Here is a 26,990-nt window from a genome sequence, read left to right as displayed (position 1 = left end):
ATATGCATGACTTTTAGGAAGGAGGGTAAGAGAGGGTAATGATGAGTGGTAAGGATAAGGCTATATTTTTTTCCTAATTTTAATCCCATTATAGCTCCCATCCCACATGGATGGGTAATAACTATGTAACTGCTAGGGAAAGTCTAAACCCCTAAGCAAAGCTCCATGACTTTAGCATGGACATTCCAACCTGTATAGAAGTTCACTGAGGGGCTGGAGACATGGCTCAGCAGTTAAGAGCTCTTGCTACTCTTGCATAGGACACTGGTTCAGTTCCCTGCACCCACACAGAAGCTGACAACTGTCTGCAGCTCTGGTTTAAAGGGATCTAATGCATCTTCTGACCCTGGGAGGGCACGACATGGTGCACCCCTCTAATCCTAGCACTGGGATAGCATCAATAGGCAGATACTTGGGGACTCACTGGACAGCCAGCCTAATCAGTGATCTCCAGGCAAATGAGAGGCCCCGTGTCTAAAAGCAAGGTAGAAAGCTCCTGAGCAATGACATTCTAGGTTGGCCTCTAGCCTCCACATGCCTATGCACATATGTACACCTCCCCCTACACACACACACACACACACACACACACACACAAAGAGTGGGAATCTGCCACAATAGCACTTGAGAACCAATGGAATGAATGACATTGTGTTAATGGAAGTGCTAGCTTTTTAATGTGGTGTGCCAGAGTGAGTATTATACTATGAACAAAATGAGGTATTGTAGCATGTATTTCCTGTGTGGGGGTATAAAATTGTGAAAAACTGTAAAGAAACCAAAGAATTTGTTTATAGCATGTCACCATTAAGTTTTTGTCAACTTGACACAAACTTAGATACCTGGAAAGAGGGAATCCCACTTGAGGAATTACCTTCACCAGACTGGACTGTGGGTATGTCAGTGGGTCATTTCCTTGATTAATGTGAAGGGCCCAGTTTACTTCAGGCAGTTCCATCCCTGGGCCAGCAATCCTGGGTCCTATAAGAAAGCAGGGTGGGAAAGCCATGGGGAGCAAGCCAGTAAGCAGCATTCTTCCATGGCCTCTGTTCCAGCTCCTGCCCTAAGCTCTTGCCTTTTCCCTAGAAATGAAACTATCTGGGGGAATAAAGGGGACTCTGGGCAGGAGGAAGTGTGAAAAATCGGGGCAGGGGAGGTATGGGAGGGTTATGCATAGAGTATTTGTACTTACTTGTGAAAGGTTCCTGTGTAACACAATGTTGTGTGAAAGGATCATGTACAATGAAATTTTACAAAGCAAATAAATAAAAATTAAACAGCAACATGGATGAAATCCCATTAATACTGTGCTGAGTGAAAGAAGCCAGAAATGTGTGATTCCATATCAAATATCTAGAGTCTGCCTAGAAATAAAGACAAGTCTTTGGATTTGCCTCTTTGTGGCAGTTAACTTTTTCATCAAGTCCTCCCGTGCATTCTTTTGGGACTCTCATCCCTACTTCTCTAATGGGCACACATGTTTAAAATAAAAGTTGGACTGAGTGGGAAGAGTCCAAGAGGCTCTGCCCCTCCATGAGCAGTATAGGCATTTGATGGTGGCTGGGGGATGGAAGAAGCATTTTCTTCAGTGTTGTAGCCACTGGTACCTTGCACATGCTTCTGTATATAACTCTTTACCCATTGTCTTACCCTAATTAAACTCATAGGATCATCAAAAACAAAGTAGAAGGGTGACTGGTTGGGAAGAGAAAGGGGATCAGTGATGATGAGGGAATATTATCAAAATGTGTTGTATATGTGTATGACAATGCCACAGCGAACCCACTATGTATAATTTATATATGATCATAAAATATAGATGGATGTTCGGCAGTGTGCCTCCCTTTATAAAATGGTATTTTTTAGGGGGTGCTGAGTGTGCCACAGGACACATGTGAAGGTGGGAGATCCACTCGGTGAGAGTCAGTTCTCTCCTTCTACCATGTGGATCCCAGGGCCCAAACTTAGAATCTTTGCTCCTGAGCCATCTTGCCAACCCGAGCAGTGCTTCTATTAAATAATTCTGGCTAAAAGTTCTTCCTAACAGACAAGGGAGAATATGCAGGGTGCATGTGCCCCAGTGAACATGTGAGGTCTTCACCGTTTACTTGGTTGAGGCAGGGTCTCTGTTGCATGATGCTTTGTGCCACAGGCTAACAGGCCCTCATCCTTCCAGCTATTCGCCATCTTCTGCCTCCCATCTCCTGGTAGGAAGAGTGGGATTACAGATACCCACTGTTGCATCCTTACCTGTGTTATAGGATTCTGAACTCAGGCCCTCATGCTTGCTCAGCAAGCTCTTCACCAACCAAGCCTGAAGTGAGGTCTCAGTCTGGAGCCTATGGCAGCCTCAAACTTACTATGTAATCTAAGCTGGCATTGAACTCAAGACAGTCCTCTTGCTGCAGCCTTCTGAGCACTAGGATTAAAGGTGGGAGTCACCATGCCTCGTCTCAAAAGTATAGAATCTTGAGAAAAGATGATGCATACTGAGTTGATAAAGTAAGTTTTCAAAGTGAGGTAACTATTGTGGTACAAGTTAAATAGAACAGTGAGTCTGGTGGCCATCAATGGATCAGTAATTCTTTTATTTTTAAGGAGGAATAGATATGTCATATTTGATTATCTGAGTGGTAGGTAGATGTGTGTTCTTATACCACTTTCTCTTCTTGCCTGAATGCATGGACTAGTTCACATTTTCTGTCTTTTCCTTTTAGGCAGGGTCTTCTGTGACCCAAACTGGTCTTGAACTTGTTATGTAGCTAAGGATGACCTTAAACTACAGATCATGCTGCCCCTACCGATGCCTTCTGAGATTATAGCATGCATTACCATGCTCAGTTTATGTAGGCTGGGGATGGAACTCAAGGCCTCATGTATATTAGGCAAGCACTCTGCTAAGCTACAACCCTGGACACCCCTCCTCTCTCCCTGCCTCTGCGTGTCTGTGTGTCTGTGTGTCTGTGTGTCTGTGTGTCTGTGTGTCTGTGTGTCTGTCTGTCTGTCTGTCTCTCTCTCTCTCACACACACACACACACACATACACACACACAGAAATCATTATTAAAACGTGTTTCATTGTGCTGTTTTGATTGTTTGTATGTTTGCAACTGTACTCTACTATGTAGCCCATGACAGCCCCAAACTCACTATCTTCTGGTCTCCGGCTTCCAAGTATGGGGATTACAGGTGTGTACCATCATGCCCAGCTGGATGTGCTACTAGTGGTTTTGTTGCTGTGTTTCTCTCTGTCTCTGTCTCTCTACCTACCCACTTCTTGAACTATTGATATCTTACAAAAGCAGCAATAAAACAATTTTGGAAGTGAAAGAAGAAACTCACACGGAATGTGGTGCTGACATACAGACTGTATTTAACAGAACAGGAAGCAAAGGGTGTTATTACAGAAGTCACAAAAACTGAAGTGGGTTTCCTAAAACGGCAATAGGGGAACTGAACCATCCGCGGTGAGAGGGAGGGGGTGTAAGAGGATGGAGCTCTCATCTAACAGACCAGGAAGGAAGTCTTGGCCAGATAACATCTCATCTCGATAAATAAAGAAGTGGCAATAATGTAGATGTATTGCTTAGCGATAGGGAAGCAGCATCCAGAAGAATTAAACACTGTAGATGCTAAAAACTCAGACTTGCTCCAAGGTTTAAGTCAAAGGAAAAGTTTGAATTGAAGACAGGAGGGAGCAGCAGGATCCTGGCTCTCACAGTCCCGTGTTCAGCACCAGGGTTTGTTCTTGTTTTTGTTTCTTAACTTGTTTTTATTGAGCTATACATTTTCCTCATTCCCTTTCCCTCCTCCCCTCTGCTTTTCCACCCTCCCCCATACCCTCCACACTCCCAAATTACTCAGGAGAGCTTGTCTTTTTTTCCCACTTCTAGGTGGATCCATGTATGTCTCTCTTTGGGTTCTCTTTGTTACGAAGGTTCTCTGGGGTTGTGGACTGCATGCTGGTTATCCTTTGCTTTATGTCTAATAGCTATTCGTGAGTGAGTACATACCATGTTTGTTTTTTTGGGGGGGTGAGTTACCTCATTCAGGATGTTTTTTTCTAGTTCTATCCATTTGCCTGCAAATTTCAAGATGTCATTGTTTTTTTACGGTGAGTAATACTCCATTGTGCAAATATACCACATTTTCTTTATCCATTCTTTGGTTGAGGGGAAATGGCTGAAAGACACTTAAGGAAATGCTCAACATCCTTAGTCATGAGAGAAATGAAAATCAAAACAACTCTGAGATACCATCTTAAACTGATCAGAATGGCTAAGATCAAAAAAACACCGATGACTGTTTATGCTGGAGAGGATGTGGAGAAAGGGGAACACTGCTTCATTTCTGGTGGGTGTGCAAACTTGTACAGCCACATTAGAAATTAGAATGGTAGTTTCTCAGAAAATTGGGAATCAATCTACTTCAAGACCCAGCAATACCACTTTTGGGCAAATACCCAAAGGATACACACTCGAACCACAAGGACATTTGCTCAACTATGTTCATAGCAACATTATTTGTAATAGCCAGAAAAGGGCTTGGTTTTATCTAAGACAAGGTCTCACTGTGTAGCCCTGGCTAGCCTGGAACTTACTATGTAGATCAGGTTAGCCTGGAGTTCACAGTGTTGATATTAAAGGCATGTGCCAGTACACTGGGTCGTGGACACTCTTATAATCATGTGTCCATATGACATTGGCACACACTTGTCAAAAAATGTAGACTATAAAAACATAGGGTGAAAATTATTTTTAAAAACTGTAAAAGGAAAAAGAGGGTTGGGGATATGAATCCGTAGGTAAAGTGCTTGCAACACAGCATGAATTTGATTCCTCCAGAACCTACAGTTTTTTTTTTTTTTTTTTTTTTTTAAAGCTAGTATTGGTCAACTGGCAGGATAAAGGCACTTGCTGCCAAGCCTGATAACTGGAGTTTAATTCCCAGAACCCACATGGAAGAAAGAAACAATCAACTCCTCCAAGTTGACCTCTGACCTCCTTATGTGCCCTGTGGCATACACATGTCCCCACACAATAAATAAATTAAAATGTAATAATAAGAAAGCCCGGTGAGGTGGTGAATTCTTGTAGTCCTGGCACTGAGGAGGTGAAGACAGGAGGACCCTGAGGCTCACTGACCAGCCAGTGCAATTGAATTGGGGAGCTCCAGGCTCAGTGAGGGACCTTGTCTCAAAAACTAAGATGGATGACAACTGAGCAAGACCCCTCAAGGTCAGAGTTTGGCCTCTACATGCATAAGCACATATGTGCATGCACACATGTACACATACAAAGAAAGAAGAGGAAAGAAAAAGTGAGGGTGTGGTCAATGGCAGAACACTTGCCTATCACAAGTGAGATCTGGCTTAGTCCTCAGCAGCATAGATGGGATATTTTCACCTCTAATGTAATAGACCATTGACCCAAGAAACTACATGTATGCAGTATTCTAAGTTACCATTCCCTTCTTGAGCCATGGTGCATGCTAATAAATTATTTACACCTTTATCTTTTTTTTTTTTTACTACATCCTGCAATTAACCTATCTACTTTCCTTTCCGTTTCTTCTTGCTCTTTGCAAACATTGTAGAAATGATTTCTCTTTAAACTTGAAGATGATTCAACCATGTATGGAACGTTTCTTTCTGATGGACTGTTATGTGAAACAGGGTAGTTTCCCGTAGTCAGCTGGATTTAAAATGTGCCTGAGATAAATACACAGAGAGGAAAGTGGACACTGGAGGTTGAGGAGTAACTGTCATGGGTGAGCACTGTTTTATAGGGAGATGACAACTTGTGGGAGTCAGCTTTTTCCTCCTACTGTATAGGACCTGGGGGTCAAACTCAGGCCATCAGGATTGGCAGCAAGCACCTTTACTCACTGAGCCACCCTGAAGCCCATTTTTAGCCTCTCTCTCTCTCACTCACTCACTCACTCACTCACTCACTCACTCACTCCCCGGAGCTGAGGTGACAAGCACACACCCACCATACCCAGATTTTCTATTCTGTGAGTTCAAAGGGATGCAAATCAAGTTTTTGTGGGGCAGTGAGAGGGCTCAAAAGTTAAAAATACCTGTTGCTGCACCTGATGACCTGAGTTCAATTCCCCAGAACAACACATTAGGGGAACACAGACTCATCAGGTTGTCCTCTGACTTCCACACACTTGTATCCTTCTTCATGTGCCCCCTTCAGTTTTATACAAAATAGGTACAACAGGTTTTTATTTTGAATTTGTTTGTTTGTTTGTTTGTTTTAAATAGTCTTTGCACTTTCAAAGCAAGCACTTGACTTAATGGGCCGTCACCTCTGCTGGCCCCTCTTACTCATTTTCAAGTACACACAGCTCAACATTCCTCTGCTTAAATCAAGAAGTAAATTTTAAGTATTACTCCAATGTAATTGAAATTTCCTATACTCACAGCTTCTTTTCCTTGCACATGGTTTTTAAAAAAAACTATAGTTTTGTTTCTCCTTTTTTATGCAAAGCCAATTTTTTTTTTCACCTCTTCCAGGTTCATCTTCTAAAAATCCCTTCATGAGGGAATTCATTACTAAGGAGCTTAGGACTTAATAAACAAAACTAGTTTATGAAAATGAAGGTCACAATTAAACTAGGGGAAAATACAGATTTTCTTCACACATTTATTACAATAAAACATCTATTACGCATTTGGCTGCTAAAATTAGTAATTAATGTCTACTCGGCATTTCTTTCTTTGGGGGAACTTTCTAGAACTTCTGCTTTTTTTGAGTTTCAGTTAGAAGCATGTTGATTTTTATTTTGACACATGACATCCATGAAAAGTGCTTTCTCCCTGTTCGTCATTATCACTTCACTATTGATTTTATGAATTAAAGGTAGTTGGCCTCTACTGTCTGCTCTCAGTAAAATTCCAAGATATTGGGCAGTCCTGCCAAAAATCATTGCTGGAGTTGTTAGGGTCAGAGCCTGGCCCCTGGCAGTCCTATCAAGCTAGACTCAGCTGTCCATCCTCAACAGACCAAATAAGCAGGTAAGTGGTAGTGAAAAGCTGAGAAAGGAAATTTACTCATTGTGGTCACATTAGAAAGACGAATAAAGAGGTCCAGTGATCCACCCACAAGGCCATCTTTGGGGACTTGACCTGAGGGTCAGTTTTAAATAGAGGGTAAAAGGTGTGCACAGTTAATCAGTCCTGGATAAGGTGTGGTCCTTCTCCCCACTAACCCATTGACATCTCAGCTCTAGTTTGCTTGTGTTTGCAAGGCAGTCTAATAAATTATCAGAACAGCAAGAAACCTCTTTCCAGGAGACAGTTCCTTCTCCAGCTGGCACCAGAGTTTAGCCTTTCCCTTCTCCTAGCATGAGATTCCCTGGGAAATTCCAATTTCTTGGGGGGTCACTATCTTAATGGCCTGATAGCCAAAGCAAGGGGGTATACATGTCTCTGTAGCATATCCTCATTTCTGACATTAGAAATAATGTTAGGTTCAGAAGTTGATGTCAAATTCAGGTCTCACTCTTACAGAACATGTGATCTTGGGCCAGTAAGGACAATACTCTAAACTTGGTTTCTCCATTTGTTAATTGATAAGACTAAATTAGAACCCATGGCTTTGTTCATTTCGCACAGCTATAACAGAACCCTACAGACTGGGTGATTTATAATGAACAGAATTTTTTTCTCACAGTTCTGGACTGGGAAGTCCAAGATCAAGGCACCCTTAGGTTTGACACTGGGGGAGAGGACTGGGTCTTTTTCAAGATGAAATCTAGAAGCTGCATCTCCAGAGGGGATGGATGTTGTTCCTTACAGGGAAGAGCAGCTGGAGCAGAAGACCCATCCCAATAAGCCCTGTCACACCAACATTATTCTGTTCGTGAGATGAACACCTCCTTTTGTCCTACCTTAGGGATTAACTGGTCAACGCACGAAACTGGAGAGGACAAAGAGATTCAGACTAAGGGCTGGGAATGCAGCTTAGTTGACATTGTGGTCACATTAGAAAGACGAATAAAGAGGTCCAGTGATCCACCCACAAGGCCATCTTTGGGGACTTGACCTGAGGGTCAGTTTTAAATAGCGGGTAAAAGGTGTGCACAGCGTAGCATGTACAAGGACCTGGGTTTAAGCCCTAGTGCCAGATAAACCACGATTGGTAGCTCATATCTTTAACGCCACCATTTGGAGGTGAAGACAGAAGAACCAGAAGTTTAAGGTTATCCTCATGCTACAGGGTGAGTCTGAGGCCAGCCTAGTTTAGAGATATGAGAGTCAAAGGAAAAAAGAAAGGAAGGAAGGAAAATAGAGAGAGAAGGAAGAAAGGAGGGAGGGAGGAAGATTCAAACTGCAGCAACTCATTTCATTGTGTTGTGAAAATTTAAAAAAAAACTAAAACATGTAACATTAGTAGCTTAATATTTGACAATAATACGCATCAGTAAATCAACATTATGACAGATATTTTTAAGGTCCTTTGAACTGGGCGTGGTCTCACACACCTATGATCCTGACACTCAGGAGTCAAAGGCAGAAGGATTGCCCAGGAATTCAAGGCCAGGCAGGGGTACAGAGTGAGAACTTAACTAAAAACAACAACAACAAAACTTGGCTACAAAGAAGAGTGATTTATTAAACTGATGGATAGGAGTATTGTCAGGACATTCAAGGGAATAAAAATTTTAGAACCCTCCAGAGAAATCTGGAAAAATGAGAGTCAGGTCTCTCCCCACCCCAATATGATTCCTCCTCTAGAACTGTAAGTCAAAACAAACTCTTCCATAAGTTGTTTCTTCTTTACGTTGCTTTGGCCATGGTGTTTTATCAAGCATCAAAAATTAACTGCTACACCAGATAACCTGCAAGCTGGGTGGGTGGAGTAGGACACCATAAAGCAGATGTCTTGATGCTTTCTTAGAATTCTACCTACCACAGGAGGGGACTCTATCCTGGTTTGATTTTTTTCTGTGATAAAACACTGACTAAAAGAAACTTGGGTGGGGGGAGGATTTATTATATCTTACAGGTTAGAGTCTATCATCAAGGGAAGCCAAGGCTGGAGGTCAAGAAAAGAACCTGGAGGTAAGGACTGAAGCAGAAGCCATGGAGAAAAGCTGCTCACTGGCTTGTTTCTCTTGGCTTTCTCAGCCTGATTTGTTATACCATCCAGGACCATCTGCCTAAGGATGGCACTGCCCACAGTGGGCTGGGCCCTCCCATATCAATCATTAATCAAGAATATGTCCCATAGAATTTTCTACAGGAAAATTTGATGGAAACATTTTCCCAAGTCAAGTTCTCTCTTCCCAGATGACCCTGGCTTGTGTCAAGTTAACAAAAAGCTAACCAACACAGACCCACTAATACCTCCATCTTCCTGATGTAGGACAAGGCACAGTCCTACAGCTTGGAAGGAGCAGAGCTGGTGTTTGGGCTCTACTTCCACCACTTTGTATATCCTTAGCAACATCCAATTGTTCATTGAATTAATGTTTTTCTCTCCACTAAGAAAGCTTTTTTGATGATCTCTACTGACATTAATGTTTGCTATTTGTCCCTAAGCTGTTGACTAATCAGGTATTTCATATTAGTAATTTCACCTAGTCCTTCAGGTGAAAAAAAATCATGAATTTTTGTTCTTATTGTTTTGAGGTCTTGTTTGCTTGCTTGTTTGTTTTGAGACAGGTTTCTTGTAGCCCAGGCTGCCCTCAGATTCCCCATGTAGTTGAGGATGTCCTTGAACTTCTGATCCTCATATCTATACCTCCTGAGTGCTGGGAACAAATAGCATGAGCCACCATGTTGGTTTATGCAATACTGGAAAAGGCTAAGCGAGCATTTTACTCAGAGCTACGTTACCAACCCCAAGTTCTTCTTAGTCCACCAAAGGAACCAGAGCCCATCCATGTTTACATTTTTTTTCTGTATTGAGTTACAGACTTAATTTCATTCATTAATTAAATTTCTTTAACATTTTCATTGATTCACAGTTATTGCACATGGAAGTAGGTTATAAGGACATAATCATGTAAACATTATCTTTTCCCCCTATTTATTAATTTTTTTTACATTCCAATCCCAGTTCTCCCTCCTTTCTTTCTTCCCACTCCCTCCACTTGCCCCTTCTCCCATCTGCTCCACAGAAAGGGTAAGGCCTCCCATAGGAAGTCTACTAAGTCTGTCCCATCATCTAGTTTAGGCAGGACCAAGACACCTCTCCATCCCCACACCCCTAGGATGAGCATGTCTAGGCTGGGCATGGTATCTCTCCATATAGAATGGGCTCCACTAAGTCAGTTTGTACATTAATGTTAGGTCTTGTTAGGCCTGTGGCCTCATATATTGTCCCAATCACACCATTGTCACCTATATTAAGGGAGTCTAGTTTGGTCTTAAAGCATTATCTTATAAGGGCATTTTCATACAGGTGTTTTGAAGACTTCTGCTTTTAAAATACCTGGTTTGAAAGCCACTGGGTGGTTGTAGAAGGAGAATTCAGCTTTGAAGAGATGCCTGGATCTCAATCCCAGCACTGCTTCTTAACTGAAAGTAACCTTGGGTGAACTGTGTAGTTTTTCTGAGTCTCCATTTCCTAATCAGTACACCGTAGAAAATGATGCCAAGGCTAGAGGTGGTAATGCCCTTGAGGCCATTGCTATGTTCATAACAGGAGTTAGTGGTTACTCAGGGCATGTTGGCTGAGCAAGTTAATACCTTACATGGAAACGGCAGGGCTCCACAGTTGCTTAGTTAAAGGAGTCGATCCTCGTTATTTTTCCAAGCTTTCTTTTCTGATTTTATCATCTTGCTCAACAGTGATACCTGCATTTCAATTTTTGGAAAGACATTAATTGTGGAGGATGGCTAAAATTGGTTAGGGAAGGTGAGATGACTCAGCTGGTTAAAGTGACAGTTGCACCAGTCTGAGTAGCCGCATTGATCACATCTGTAATCCTAACACTCCTGTGAGATGAGAGGTAGAGATGGAAGAGTTAGTCAGAAGTTGCATATGCAGTACAGCAGGAGAAACAAGAAAGACACTGACTCAAAACAACATGGAAAAAAAACCAACTCAATTCCTAAAGACTTGTCTTTGACCTTCACATCACACAAACACAAACACACACACACATACACACACACACACACACACACACACACACACACACACACAAACACACAAACAACTTTTTAAAAAACATTGGGTAAGGAACAGTTGAGAGGATTTGATTTTGCCCTATATATGTTACAGCCATTCCAAGGAAAATATATTCGTGTATTAATTGCTCAAATAGAAACACATTTTTTGTTGTTAGCTGAAAGCTTCACCACATACCCCGGGAATGCTCTTCCACCAGAATAGAGGCTTGTTTTGACTTCATATGTGGAACTGCACTCCCCCCACTGCATATATTCCTAACAGTGTCCAATTTTCCACCTAATTGATATGCTCTTCTTTCCACAGAGCACAGTGTTCTGAAGCATGCAACCCACTTCTCTTGTAGAAACGTCTTGTCTTTTTCAACAGCTGCCTCGCCCTCTGTCATCCAAACCTGTTACTATGTGCAGAACCACACTGACTAATTCATCTAAGCTCTTTATCTTATCTCACTGGGAAAGGCTCTGGTTACCACATCTCCTTTCTTACTCCTCCACACATGGAGTACTGTTGTATGCAGTTGGACAGTGATCTTTTAACTCTTCGATGCCTGGAAACTTCCCTTTTGACAGCTTTCCTCCTGGATCTTGGGAGATGGCTCAGTTAGTGTAATGAGCTTGCTGCACACACACCTGAGTTCAGATCTGCAGCACACAAGTACATGTGTCTGAAACCCCAGCTCAGGAAATGTCTGAGACTGAAGGATCAATGGAGCTCACTGGACAGCCAAGCAAGCCAGCTGGTGAGCTCCAGGTTCAGTGAGAGACTGCTTCAAACAGTAAGATAGAAAGTGAAGTGTTAAAAAAGACACTTGTAATCAGCCTCTGACCTCCATGTGCATAGGACATTTTCACTGCATACAAGACACACACACACACACACACACACACACACACACACACACACACACACAGAGAGAGAGAGAAACAGACACACACAGAAACAGACAAACACAGAGAAACAGACGCGCACACACACATAACAGAGATAAACAGATACACACACACACACAAATGCACACCCCATACACACACACACACACACACACACACACACACACACACACACACACGTGCACACAAACACACGAATGCAAACTCATCCATCCACCACAATTTTTTCAGTCTCCACGATTGTCTACAATAGAATAAGTTGTGACTAAGAAGCAAGTTTCCCTTCCTGTAACAGATCTCCAATTGATGGTTCCTTTTCAAAACTCTGACGTCTGATTGAGGTTCGACATGTTCATGTGCCCACTTCCTTGGCCCAAGTCCTTAACCCTGTGCTGAACTAATTGTACCTGGGAGACTTTTGTTTCTCTATTAATTTAACTCAAGTACTTAATCCTGTGATGCATCGTACACGGGATACTTTTGTTTCTCCTCTGTTAATTTGAGTCAAGACTTCATTTGTTTCTCCACTCATTGTCACACAGCAAGCTGATTTTATAGTTCCTTTTCAGTAACTAAATCAGTAACTGAAGCTACCTTTGAAAATGTTTTAAAATGCATTTTCATTTATGTGCATGTGTGCTTGCCGGTCTTATGGGCACCACATGTATGCAGTGCATACAGAGGCCAAGAGAAGGTGTTGGATCCCTGGAACTGAAGCTAATACAAGAGCTTTCACAGATGTACCCTACCAATTTTTTGTTTGTTTGTTTGTTTGTTACATTGTGTTGCTGGAGTAGTCTGGATTTCAAATACTCTCCTTGGAGGGAACATAAACAGAGCAGTCTACACCCGGAAACAGAAAAGCTGTACATAGTTGGAATGTCAACTCATAAAACTGGACTACAGATCACAGCAAGGACACACCCAAGAATGGTGACTCCTGATGACACATCTCAGTTTCTGGTCTAGCAACAGCTCCTCTGTCCTGTCTTACTGCCACTAAGCAGCATTTGTCAGAGTCAGTGTAAGGCCGGGACATGGATGTCATAGGGCATGGACATCAGACCCTCTGCTGCGATTAGGTACAATTGCTTTAGCTCAGGTGGGCTCAGGAGATAGCTGCAAACTAAACACCGTAGCTAAGACGCCCTCAGGGTGAGCCTGACCAGGATGAGGTAGAGCTGAACCAAGCACTCACCGGAAGGTGTTAGAAACACCTGGGCCCCTCTGGCAGAGTGGACTGTATTATGAGTGAGTACATACCATGTTTGTCTTTTTGTGACTGGGTTACCTCACTCAGGATGGTTTCTTCTAGTTCCATCCATTTGCCTTCCAATTCCAAAGGAGGACCCCAAGAGAAGATTGCATAGTCCCTCGAAGAAGGGGAGGGGGACAAGAACCCCTGAGCAAAGTGGGAGCATGGGGTGGGGAGAGGAAGGAAGTGGGAAGGGAAGAAGGGGAGGGGGGAGGAGAACAAGAGGACCGAGACAGGGGAGGAATAGAGGAGGGCAAGAAAGGAGATGCCTTGATAGAGGGAGACAGTACAGGTTTAGAGAGAGGTCTGGCACAGGGGAAATGATAGGGGATCCACAGGGATGACCCTAACTAAGAATCTAGGCAGTGGTGGAGAGGATGCCATTGATGCCCTTCCCCTATAATCAGATTGATGTCTACCTTGGTTATCATTCCTAGAGCCTTCATCCAATAGCAGCTGTTCGAAGCAGAAACAGGCACCCACAGCTAAGCACTGAACCATATTCCTGAGATCCAGTTGTGGAGAGGGAGGAGGGATGAACAAAAGAACCAAGACAGTGCTGGAGAAACTCACAGAAACAGTTGACCTGACCTACTGAGACCATGGAGACCCTAGTCATAAAGCTGGAGAAACAGCTCTGAATGTGGGTGCCAGTTAGGAGGCCAAGACAGTCTATGGAACCTCTAACAGTGGAGCCAGTCTTTATCCCTAGAGCACAAGTGGATTTTGGGAGCCCATTCCCTATGGAGGGATACTATTGCAGCCCAGATACAGCAAGGAGGGCCTAGGCCCTCCCCCAAATGATATGACGGACTTTGAGGGTCCCCGTGGAGGGCCTCACTATCCCTGGGGAGGAGTTGGGGGATGGGTTGGTGAGGGTGTTGGTGGGAACATGGGAGTGTGTGTGTGGGGGGCGAGGGAATGGAGGAGGATGGATATATGAATATGAGTGCCTCTAAAATTAAAAAAAGAAAGACCTGGGCCACAGACATACCTCCCCCAACCCCAGCCCCACACTTGTAAACATCTGTATGCTCACTGGGTCTGGCAAATCACAGGACCACATGACCAGCTCCCACAAATTGGCCTCAAAAAATAGACAGAAATCTGGAGTTTTGTGTGAAGTTTCTGATTTTCTTTCCTCCTCTTTCCTGTCCTCCTCCTCCTACGATTTATTTCATTTTAAATTATTTTTATGTGTCTGGGTATGTGCATATGAGTGTGGGTGCCCACTGAAGCTAAAAGAGGGCATCAGATTCTTTGTAGCTGGAATTACAAATAATTGTGAGCCACCCAATGTGAGTGCTGAGAAACAAACCACTGTTCTCTACAAGAGCTTCTAACTGCTGAATCATCTCTGGCCCTTAAGTGAAGTCTCTGGACTTTAATGCTCTTCAGAACAGTATAAGACGTTCCCCGTCTACAATACCTTCCAGATCCAATTTCCTTGAATGAATGCCCTTGCTAATAACCTCTGAACATGCACTCTGGGCAGTAAATTATAAATTCTACACATGTGCTCCAAACTTATGTATGTATCTCCCTTTAGGAACTGTGAATGGATGTCCCACACATTTCCCTGGGATGAAATCATGGGAGTGCTGTGTGTTCATGGCAGGGAGACCTTGAGACAGGAAGGTCAAGCAGCCTTCTTGCTCGCTCACCCCTCACACCCAAAGTTCTCTGAGGTTCCTATCACCAAAGCAGCTGGTATAAATAGTTTAGTCTTTCTTTTTCTGAGAAAAAATTATAGGCTATGTCTTCCCTTGTCATTTTTTTTTTCCTAAAGAGGTACCAATTTCTTTCTTTCTTTTTCTTTTTTTTGTTTTTTTGAGATAGGTTTTCTCTGTGTAGCTTTGGAGCCTATCCTGGCACTCACTCTGGAGACCAGGCTGGCCTCGAACTCACAGAGATCAGCCTGCCTCTGCCTCCCGAGTGCTGGGATTAAAGGCGTGTGCCACCAATGCCTGGCCACTTACTACATTTTTTTAAAAGCAAGATTTTATAGTCAGTGCTGGCCTCAAGTCACTTTGTAGCTGAGGATGACCTTGAACTTCTGATCCTCCTGCCGATATTTCCTCAGGATTACAGGGTGAGCCACCATTCCTAATTTATGTCTCACTGAGGATGGAATCCAGGGCTTTCTGCCTGCTAACCCAGCACTCTGCCAACTTAGCCATACTCCCAGCCCCACTTTATTTATTTAACGTTTCAAAATGTGCATGTGTTTCTGTGGATGTAAGGGACGTGGGTACAAGAGTATATGGTGCCTCTGTGGCAGTCAGAGGACAGCCTCATGTGTCATCCACAGGCACCTTGTAACTTTTGTTTGAGACAGGAACTCTCACTGACCTGGAGTTCTACCATTGTGGGCCGGCTAGCCAGACCTCTAGCTTCCAGGGATCTGCTGATTGATGTCTGTCAATCATCTTGCAGCACTGGACTTTCAGGCATGTGCCCCTGAGTCTGGCTTTGTACACTGGCCCTGAGGATTGAACTCAGATCCTCCTGCTTTCAAGGCAAGTGCTGTACCATCTGATTCTGAAGCCCTGACTTAAAAACAACAACAACAACAAAACCCCCTTTATTATCTTTTAGATAAAGGCTTTGGGAATATATCTGATAATATTTAAAAGTGGTTTCCTAGTGGCTGGAGAGATGGCTGAGCAGTTAAGATTACTGGTTGCTCTTCCAAAGGACCCAGGTTTGATTCCCAGCACTCACACAGTGGCTCACAGCCACCTGTAATTGTAGTCTCAGGAGATCTGGTGCCCTCTTCTGGCTTCTACAGGCATGCCTCTGAGGGGGAACCCCCATGGGAGTCAATGCAGACAGTGATCTGCAAAGAGATCAGAATGATCTCATCAAACTTCAGAGAGTCTAACGCCAGGCAGTTCATTGCAGCATATTTAAAACTCAGTGCAATTTGGGAGAAGGTTTCCAGGCAACAATCAATCCAATTCCAGGTGCATGATAAAGTTTAAGGTGTGACTGCTTACAAACTCTTTACAGAGTACATGTGACCATGAAGATGGGTTCTATAGCTAAAAACGCCTAGTGCAGTCTCTGACCAGTAGCATAGAGGTCAGCAGGCCGTAAAGTACTTGTGACATCTCTCCTAAGAATGGGTAATGATCTAGGGAGGGAAGAGTCTAGGATAATCATTCTGGGGGATTGGTGTGAGGTCTGCCTCGATAGCAAAAGGTTGGTGATGTCTGCCTTATCAGACAGCAAAAAGGTCTCCAGGCATCTGGGCTGGAAAATGGGTATTTATCTCTTCCATTGGGAAGAGGATCCTGTGTGTTTAACATTCCTGGTCACCCTAATGATCTCAGGTCACCCTAATGACCTAAGGACCTCTGTGCCCCCAACAGGCCTGCACTGAGTCACTGTCTGAATCTGTAGCTAACAGACTCCCAGGTGCCAGCTCTGAGGTAGGGATGTGAGTTTACATCAAAGGGGACACTGGTGGCCACACGTCCTGCACATCCCATTTCCTGTCACTGGCCTGGGAATTAGAGAGCTTGGCTGCAGGCTTTATTGTGAAATCTGCCCCATCCTCCCCCATCCATGAGACGCTAACTTCAGCTGAATGTACCCTGATTTCCTCTTCAGCATCTCTCATACTGAGGCCTAACTCTTTCCAGAGCCCACGCCATGCTGTCACTTACCATCTATCTGTTCCATAGTGTCAATCATTTTTCCAGTAGCTTCTTTACCCACACTATCCTGTCTTGGTGTCCCTCTTGAACCCCCATTGGAAGCCTTTCACGCCCTCCTGCTGTGGTTCACGACTACTTTCCTTGCACTTCAACCAGCAGTGTCTAAGCCTTTGGTCATTCTATAAACTGGGTCAGTTTTTCGTTTCCTCTGCAGCCTGGTGGCATTCAGTTCTCTCGGATCTCCTTATGCCATTTCATGCACTCATGTTTTCCAGCTTCCAGATAGCTCTCTATATTTATGACATTATATCCCTAAAATATCCCTCCATTGAATAGTTTAAGTGGAATTTCCAGAAAGCAAGAATATGGAAGTGCCTATCAAATCTCCTATTTTTACACAACTCTTGCTTTTCATTTTCTGTTTATGTGAAGTGTGTTAATGGCTTCATAATTAAATCGAACTTATAATTTATTTGTGATATGCCTAAAACTGACAGATGGCTACACTTACGACGATCTTAAAATAACACCTTTCAGAGCTGGAGAGGTTGCTCAGTGGTTAAGGTTGCCTGCTATGCAATCATGAAGATTGGAGTTCAGATCCCAGTTGCCACCTAACAAACCAGATGTTCGGTATCTGCCTGCAACCCCAGCTCCTAGGTGCAGACCTCAGTGGAGCTGGCTGCCTTCCAGCCCAGCAGAGAAAATGTAAGCCTCAGTTCAGGAAGAGATTCCACCTCAGAGGAATGAGCAAAGAGGAACAGACGCCTGATGCTCTCCTCTGGGCTCTGAACATACACACAAATGCATGCACCCACCCACAGATGCTGATACAGTCGTACAAATAAATCTTTAAAAACCCACAACCTTCCTTACACACACACACACACACACACACACACACACACACACACACACACACACACAGAGAGAGAGAGAGAGAGAGAGAGAGACAGAGACAGAGACAGAGAGAGAGACAGAGAGAGACAGAGAGAGACAGAGAGACAGAGAGGAGAGAGAGACAGGAGAGAGAGACAGAGACAGAGACAGAGACAGAGACAGAGGGGGGAGACAGAGAGAGGGAGGGAGATACAGAGAGAGAAAGAGACAATTCACTACTGACCCATCGAATGGGACACAAAATCGTATAGTCAGGATTAACATGCCTGGGAAGATTCCTTGCAAGCATCCGTGTGCCCTTGCTAAAACACAGATTGCATACCAGCCTTAATAAGAAAATTCTTCAGCCTGCACAGACTTGTGGGAGAGGGTTAGTCATACATAATCTCACACTCAGATCCACCAAGATGAGGAACACCACAGAACTCACAGATTGCAGTTTAAGTTCCACACAGCAGCTCAAAGCTAGAAACACAGGTACTCACAAATTGTCAAGTTAATTGCTTTCCCCCATTGCATCAAGAAAATGAGAACAGGCTTAGCAGTCTGTTTATTAATTTGATGATACATCACATCTCAGATAGGTGCTGATCATTCTGTAAGTCAATGTTACTTTGTAAAGTGGCTGCATTTTGCCAGAGTTCCATTCTGTAGCTTTCTTGGGGGGAAGCCTGGCTTCTACAGCCAAAAGGAACCCTAACAACAGTATACTGTAATGCTGCCAAGGAGAAATAATCAGGGAGGTGTGTGTGTTGTCAGCATTTCTAGCTCCTTCTGAAGGGTCTCCTTGTGCTCTGTCTGAATCTGGGATCTATCCCCTGGCATTAATAAGGAAGGAGAGAGAAATGTAGGTCAGTGGACCTACAGAGGAGGTATATAGGAGGAACAAGTCCAGAGAGTGAATGTACCGCTTCAGGAACATGAGCTCTCTCTGGAAACTGTGAGTAGAGTCGGCTGCTCTACACACACACACACACACACACACACACACACACACAACCCAAAGATAGCTGTAGATGATGGTTGTGTTCACTTACTACCAAACAAATAAACTTTGACTATGTATACTTTAATACTGTGCTCTGCACCCTAAATATATTTCCTTTCTTTTGAGCCTAGGCTGTAGCCTAGGCTGGCCTCAAACTTGCCATGATGCTAAGGATGACTTTGAACTTCTGATCCTCCTGCCTCTACCTCCTGAGTGCTGGAATTACATGTGTGTATAACCATGCCTGGTGTGCTGGCTAGTTTTATGTCAACTTAACATAATGTAGTCATCTGAGAGGAGGGAACCTCAGTTGAGAAAATGCCTTCATTAGGCTGGACTGTCAGCAGGCCTGAAAGATATTTTCTTAATTAATTATTGATGTATGAGGGCCCAGACCATTGTGGATAGTGCCACCCCTGGGTTTGTGGTCCTGAGCTCCATGCAAAAGCATGATGAGCAAGCCTCAAGGAGCAAGCCAGTAAGCAGCATTCCTCCATGGCTTCTATATCAGCCATTGCCTCCAGGTTCCTACCCAGTCTGAATTCCTGCCTTGGCTTCCCTCAATGTGTATGTAAGCCAAATGAATCTTTCCTTCCCAAATTGCTTTTGGTCATGGTGCTTCATTTCAGCCATAGTGACCCTAACTCAGATACCTAGGGATTGAACACAGAGTTATCAACCATGTTATATCCCAGTCTACAATAGAGTGAATGATAAAGAAAAAGCCGGATGTGGAAACTCATCCTTATAAATCTAAGCACTTGGGAGGCCGAGACTGGAAATTTTGATTTCAAAGCCAGCATGGGCTACACAATGAATTCTAGATTAGCCTGGGCTGCATAGCAAGATACTGATAACAACAACAACAAAAGAGGAAGCAGAGAAGAAGGAGGAGGGGAAGGAGGAAAAAAGATATCCTTTGTTAATGCTAGAGAGATTCCTGTGACCTCCTGGACTTAAGATCACTTACAAAACAATTCATGCATAATGAGGCTCAACAGGAAGGTTTGTTTCTCACCTCAAACCCCAGCAGGCCCTCTTTAGCTAATTCTCAACTGGTCATTAGAGCAGCATATATTGGATGATTATTTAGATACTGTCCTGTAACTTTATAAGTTATTAACTATTTTAATGGTCACCATACCTATATAGAAAAGCCATTCTTTTTTCTTTCATCTTTGTGTTGGTGTTCACGTGTGTGAGTGAGTTCAGGGCACATGTGTGTTATGGTACACAGAGGTCAACAATGTCTGCCTTTAACTTCCGCCCTGTAGTTGGCTACAGCGTACACCGGGCTAGCTGGTCCTTAGGTTTTCAGGGGCTCTTCACTTCCTGTCTTCTAGAAGTGTTGTGATTACAGACATGGGCCACAACACGTGACTGTATGTGGGTTCTGAGGGTCTGATGCCAAGTCCTCAGTAAGAGCAGCAAGTGCTTTTAACTGCTTAGCCATCTCTCCAGCCCCCTTCCAACCCCTTTCAAATATTGACTCCAGAGAGGCAAAATAGCTGTGTCAATAAAAGAGTCCATCTCTGCTGAGTGGATAACACAATGAACAAACAAAATCCTACAGACATACGTACATATGTACACCTCTTTGCATGCGTGCATGTGCGAGCACACGGACCCATACACATATACATGCACAAAATATATGTGTACTATTAACTGATGTAACCTCATACATTTAGAAATTTTATCTAAAATTTCAAGAATCAACACTGAGAAATAAGGAACAACAGAAGCTACATAGCAACATTTTGGGTGGAATATTCCTTATGGAGAATAGTAATTTGATTTAATTTCTTCTTCTGATGATGATGGTGATAATGATGATGTGTGTGTATGTGTACATGCTATGGCATATGTAAGGAAGTCAGTGGATACCTGGAGGAGCTGGTTTTCTCCTTTCTCTGTGTGGGTCCTTAGGATCAAACTCAGGCTTGGCAACAAGCACTTTTACCCACAGAGCCATCTCACCAGCCCTTCTTACTGAGAAATTATAAGACAAAACTGAACTCTGATTTTTTTTAGCCTTTTTCTGATTTAGATATTTTATATTATATATTTTCTGTTACAAATTATATATCATTATGTATCTATATCTATCTATGGATATCTATACCTAGATATATACATATTTGCACAGATAGATATCACATATAGTATATATGTATCTGTAAGATATGCATATGTATGTATATACATTGATAGATAGGTATAGATATATATATATATCCAGAGTTTCACAAGGCTCCTCTCTGCTGTCCTTAGAGATATCCCTGGGTACTCCCTCAGCTTTATGCTGCTGGATAACACTCTCTGGCTTTAGCTTCTCTCTTGGCCTCCTTTTCTAGGTTTTCCACATTACATTTTAGCATTCCGATGTTAATGTGGCCAAAGCTAAGTTTTCCACCCTCCTTCTGTTCACTAGTCTGTTGTTCTAATGTATACCTATACCATGGCTTTCTCAAACACCTGCCAAATGCTCAGACCCTCCAGGTGGTGACTGTTTCTTTCCCAGCAGTGGCCTTTGCTCTTATCATGCAGCCTGAGGAGGACCAGGTGGGCAATCCAACAGGATGAACCGGCATGCAGCTAAGATTTCCTGAATGATTGCAAGACTTCTTCCTGTAAGTCCAAGGCCCTTTCAGTGGCTTAGCTCTGTAACACTCCCAATTCACTGACTTCCTTCTGTTTCTGACCTGACTAATTCTCTTGGCTCCTAACCTAGAGCAGCAGGAGGTCAGTGGGTTTAATAGTTAAACTGTAACTAAGCCCATGAAGGCGTTCAACAAACCTGTAGAAGAGGTCAAATGCTTTCCAGTCAACAAGAACAGTGTGTGTGTGCGTGTGCGTGTGCGTGTGGGTGTGCGTGTTTGTAGGCTACAGGGGACAACTCCAGCTGTTATTTCTCAGGAATCTTCTCCATTGTTTTCTGAGATAGGGCCTCTCATTGACCTGGATCTCACCGGTTAGGCCATACTGGCTGACCAATGAGCCCAGGGATCCATTTCTCTCTGCTTCCCTAGTGCTGGGATAGCAAGCACGCACTACCATGCCAACACTGTTTTTGAAATGTGGTCTCTAGGCCTCTACTGCATGTCCTCTTGTCTTCAAGACAAGCACTATCGGCTAGCCCTGACTACTGTGTATCTAACATTGTCAGCATTAACTGTTGGCATGCAGAGATCACAGCCAAGGTGAGTGGCAGCAGTCAGGTTTATTCAGGCGCTTCCCTGTTGTTGTTTATTCCTTGGCTTTAATTGCTCTAGAACCAACCTCTCAGTTGCTGGTGCTCATACAAACTGCCCTGTCAGTTATTCAGGCCCCAAACATACATATTACCTCAGACTCTTGTTCCCCTCAGTCTTCATTTAGTTGAGACAGCCATCTTAAAACGTTTTTATCAGCATATGATGATTATAGTTAGGAATAGGTTTCATTTTAAATTTTAAATGAAATTTAAAAACTTTTTAAAAGATACATTTCATTTTAATGAGTGTGCATATGTGTGTTCCTGTGTCTGTGTGCGGGTGCGCGAGCGCGCATGAGCAGAGGTATCCATGGGGGCTAAAAGGGATAACCAGATTTTTTTGAAGCTGGAATTACAGACATTTATGAGCTGTCTGATATTGGTCTAGAATCCAATCTCTGGTCCTCTGATACAGCAGTAAACATCCTTTTCATATTAATATATGATGCATTTTGGTCACATTCACTTTCATTATCTTCTGTTATCTTTTGCTTACTGATCTCCTTTCTCTTTCCCAGCTAGTTCTTCCTTTCTTTTCTTCTCTCTCTCTTTTTTTTTTTTTTGACCCAGTGAGTTTCAGTAGAGTTATTTACTGTAGCAGGGTAATGTACCAGAGGACACACCACTAAATGTACCAGAGGACACACCACTAAAGTAAATATCTTCCCCTCACCCAGTAACCATTGACTACCTATAGATCGTCAGGGAGGGAGGGCTGGGTCTCTGTGAACCCTTCCATCTTCCATGGTCAGATGTTGTCAGGGCAAATGCCTTGCAGGTCTTTTACAAGCATGATTCAGGCTTTTTGGATACACTTGTCTGTCTGTCAGTCTGTCTGTCTCTCATGGGGTATAATTATGAGGACATACTGATGGAAGGATGCTCCAAGATACCAAGAAGACCAGTTGGATCCCTGGCAAAAGGCCCACTTCAGTGAGAGACCATGTCTTAAAAAAATAGAGAGGGATTGAGGAAAACACCCAGTGTCAATATCTGGCCTCACCACAACACACATGTGCACATATATCTGTACACATGTATACCCACAAACACATATGCATGTACACACAAAACAATGCATGAGTGTGCTTGTATGTGCGTTGATTTTAAATGCATCTGTTTTCATTTTATAAGTACATATTTATTTGAATACTTCTAGATGATTTTGTGTATATACAGCACTATGCAGTGATGTGACATGTACATCTTTGCAAATATAGATTAGCTCTGAAGAATGTTGAAAAATTGTGGCTTTGGAGAAGAAACTAAATTGCTGGGAGACAGGGCCTTTCCTTTGTATATTTTTATGATTGCAGTGTGTGTGTGTGTGTGTGTGTGTGTGTGTGTGTGTCTGTGTGTGTGTGTTTATGTGTGCATGTGTTTGGTGTGTATAAGTATATGTGATGTGTGTAGTATGCTCATGAATGTATGCATGCCTGTGTGTGATATGTATCAATGTATGCATATGCTTAATTAAGTATGTGTGGTATGTGTATGTGTGTATTAAGTATGCATGTTTATATGTGTGTATGTAAGTATATACATATGTACATTTATGTATATGGATTTATGTATGCATGTATGTTTTGTGTATCATGCAGGTGTTATCTATCTGAAAAATAATTAAAATGGAAAGACAATGCAGTGGGTGAGAGAGGCTATCCAGAATCGGTAGGAAAAAGTGAACATTTGTTCATGACATGAGTGTAAGCAGATGGAGTGGGAACTTGTGCTGAACAATTTCCCAAATATAGATATAATGTGAATTTTTCTTTCAAAAGCGGAACCATGGACAGGAAATTGGAGAAACTCAGACAAATATGGCATGTTCAGAAATCTGCTTCCATCTTAAAAGTTATCTTTTCAGAGTCAGTGTTTCCCTATGTTGCCAGGCTAATCTCAAACTTGTAATCCTCCTGCCTCAGCCTCCCAAGCTTGGGAATTAGAGATTTGCCACCATGCATATCTTAGAAGTTGCCTTTTATAAATTTTATTGCATTTAAATATTTGAATGGAGGCAGGGCATATGCCAAGGCACTTAAATTGAGGTCAGATTGTGGAAGTTGATTTTCTCCTTCCACTGTGTGGGGCCTGAAGCTTGAACTTGGATCATCAGACTTGGTGGCAAGTGCCTTTACCTTCTGAGTTATCTCACTAGCCCAATGGTTTCCTTTCCATGGAGTGAGGGCAATGTCAAAACTAATTTTTTCCTTTGTGTCTTAGTTTGAGTTTCTATTGCTGTGATGAGATTCCACGGCCACAGCAAGTCTTATAAAAGAGAAACATTTAATTGTGGTGGTTTACATTTTCAGAGCTTTAGTCTATTATCATCATGATGTGACATGGTGCTGGAAAAGTACCCAAGTGTCCTACATCTTGTCTTGCAGGCAATGGGAAGTGAACAGAGACCCTGGGAAGTATCTTGAGCATATATGAAACCTCAAAGGCCACCACCACAGTGACACACTTCCTCTAATAAGACCACATCTACTCCAACAAGGCCACACCTCCTAATAGTGCCATTGCCTTTGGGAGCCATTTTCTTTCAAGCCACCACACTTCAATAAAACTTGGGGATAGGATCCTCTTAAATTTGACTTAGCTTCTTCTGTTGCTAATGAAACCATACACAAACTGAGTGAGTGATGGAGAAAACATGGAGGGGCTGTATCTGGTGATGACACTCTTGGGGGTGGAGTCTCAGGTAGGTCAGGGCAGCTTGTAGTCAAGGACAGGGAGCATATGTGAAACCTAGCAAACCCTCTCTCAAGATAACCCACACACCACTCATTACTGAACAGACAGGTCAATATATTCATGTTCTGCTTTATGGAATGTAGATTATTATCTAACTTTGGTGTGTAAATACGGCAAGAAATCTTTCAGATTCATTACTAAGAGAGAATTTGGATTCAGAAAGGTTTGTGTTCAAATTTCAGTTCCAACAGCCATCTCTAGAGCCCCACATATAACTGCTGTAACTGGAAAAGAAAACCTGGAGAAGGCAGGAGGGAGGAAGAGGATCAAAACTATCCAGGTGTTTTGCTCTTCATCCTCTCTTAAAGGGCTCCACCTCAGTGCTTAGCTGTGAATCTCTGCTTCTGCTTCTGCTTCCATCAGCTACTGGATGAAGGCTCTAGGATGGCCATCAATCTCATTATAGGGGAAGGGCATTTAAGGTAGCCTCTCCACTATTGCTTAGATTCTTAGTTGGGGTCATCCTTGTGGATCCCTGGAGATTTCTCTAGTGCCAGGTTTCTCATTAAGCCCATAATGGCTCCCTTTATTAAGGTATCTCTTTCTTTGCTCTCCTTCTCTGTCCTTCCCCCAACTTAATCCCTCATGTTCTCCTCCTCCCCTCCTGTTACTCCTACCAACCTCCCCATGCTCTCAATTTACTCAGGAGATCTTGTCACTTTCCTCTTCTCGGGGGTCATATGTATGTCTCTCTTAGGGTCCTCCTTGTTTCCTAGTTTCTCTGGGGTTGTGGATTGTAGGCTGGTCATCCTTTGCTCTATGTTTAATATCCACTTATGAGTAAGTAAGTTTGTCTTTCTGTGTCTGGGTTACCTCACTCAGGATGGTTTCTTCTAGCTCTGTCCATTTGCCTGTGAATTTCAGGATGTCGTTTTTTTTACCACTGAGTAGTAAGTACTCCATTGTGTAAATGTACCACATTTTCATTATCCATTATTCAGTTGAGGGGCATCTAGGTTGCTTCCAGGTTCTGGCTATTACAAATAATGCTTCTATGAACAGTTGAACAGATGTCCTTGTTGTATGAATATGCATCCTTTGGGTATATGCCTAAGAGTTGAATTGCTGGGTCTTGAGGTAGATTGATTCCCATTTTTCTGAGAAACCACCATACTGTTTTCCAAAGTGGCTGTACAAGTTTGCATTCCCACCAGCAATGGAGGAGTGTTCCCCTTTTCTCCACATCCTCTCCAGCATAAGCTGTCATTGGTGGTTTTTGATGTTAGCCATTCTGACAACCATCTCAAGATGGTATCTAAGAGTTGTTTTGATTTGCATTTCCCTAATGGCTAAGGACATTGAGCAATTTCCAGTTGTAGAGAGGGAGGAATGGTGAGAAAAAGGATCAAGACCATACTGGAGAAACCCACAGAAACAGCTGACCTGAGCAAGTGGGAGCACATGGACCCCAGTCTGACAGCTGGGGAACTAGCATAAGACTGAACCAGACCCTGAATGTGAGTGTTAGTTGGAGGGCTTGGGCAGTCTATAGAACTGCTGGCAGTGGAACCAGTATTTATCCCTAGTGCATGAATAGGCTTTTGGAGCCCATTCCCTATGGAGGAATACTCTCTCAGCCTAGATGGGGGTGGGGGGGGGGCTCGGTCCTGCTCCAAATGATGTGACAGACTTTGATGATTTCCCCATGGGAGGCCTCACCCTCTCTGAGGAGTATATGGGAGTGAGATGGGGAGATGGTGGGGGGAATGGGAGGGCAGGAGGGAGAGGGGAAAATGTGTTAAAAAATAAATAAAAGGACTCTGCCTCTGAATATTCAGTGGGAACTGAATTCCAAATTTCTCTTGAGAGGAGATAAACCCTATTTGAACCCGGACATATATTAATTGTATCTTAATTTGAAAAGTAATTCTCAAGATGTGAAGACAGGTAATATATATAGTGGAGGTATATAGATGAGTTTGTGTATGTACAGCACTATGCTGTACACACACACACACACACACACACACACACACACACACACACACATATATATCCACATACATGAGTGCAGTAAGCCCATACCCTCCACACACTTCTTCCAAAAGAACAAGGGACAACTCCTGGGTGTAGAGGAGCATGCCTATAATCCCAGCACTTAGAGGTTGATGCAGGAAGATAGCCATGAG

This window comes from Cricetulus griseus, chromosome 5 (genome assembly GCF_003668045.3).
Source record: "Cricetulus griseus strain 17A/GY chromosome 5, alternate assembly CriGri-PICRH-1.0, whole genome shotgun sequence".
NCBI classification, from domain to species: domain Eukaryota; kingdom Metazoa; phylum Chordata; class Mammalia; order Rodentia; family Cricetidae; genus Cricetulus; species Cricetulus griseus.
The sequence above is the reverse complement of the archived record's forward strand: the minus strand, read 5'-3'. Positions refer to the sequence as shown.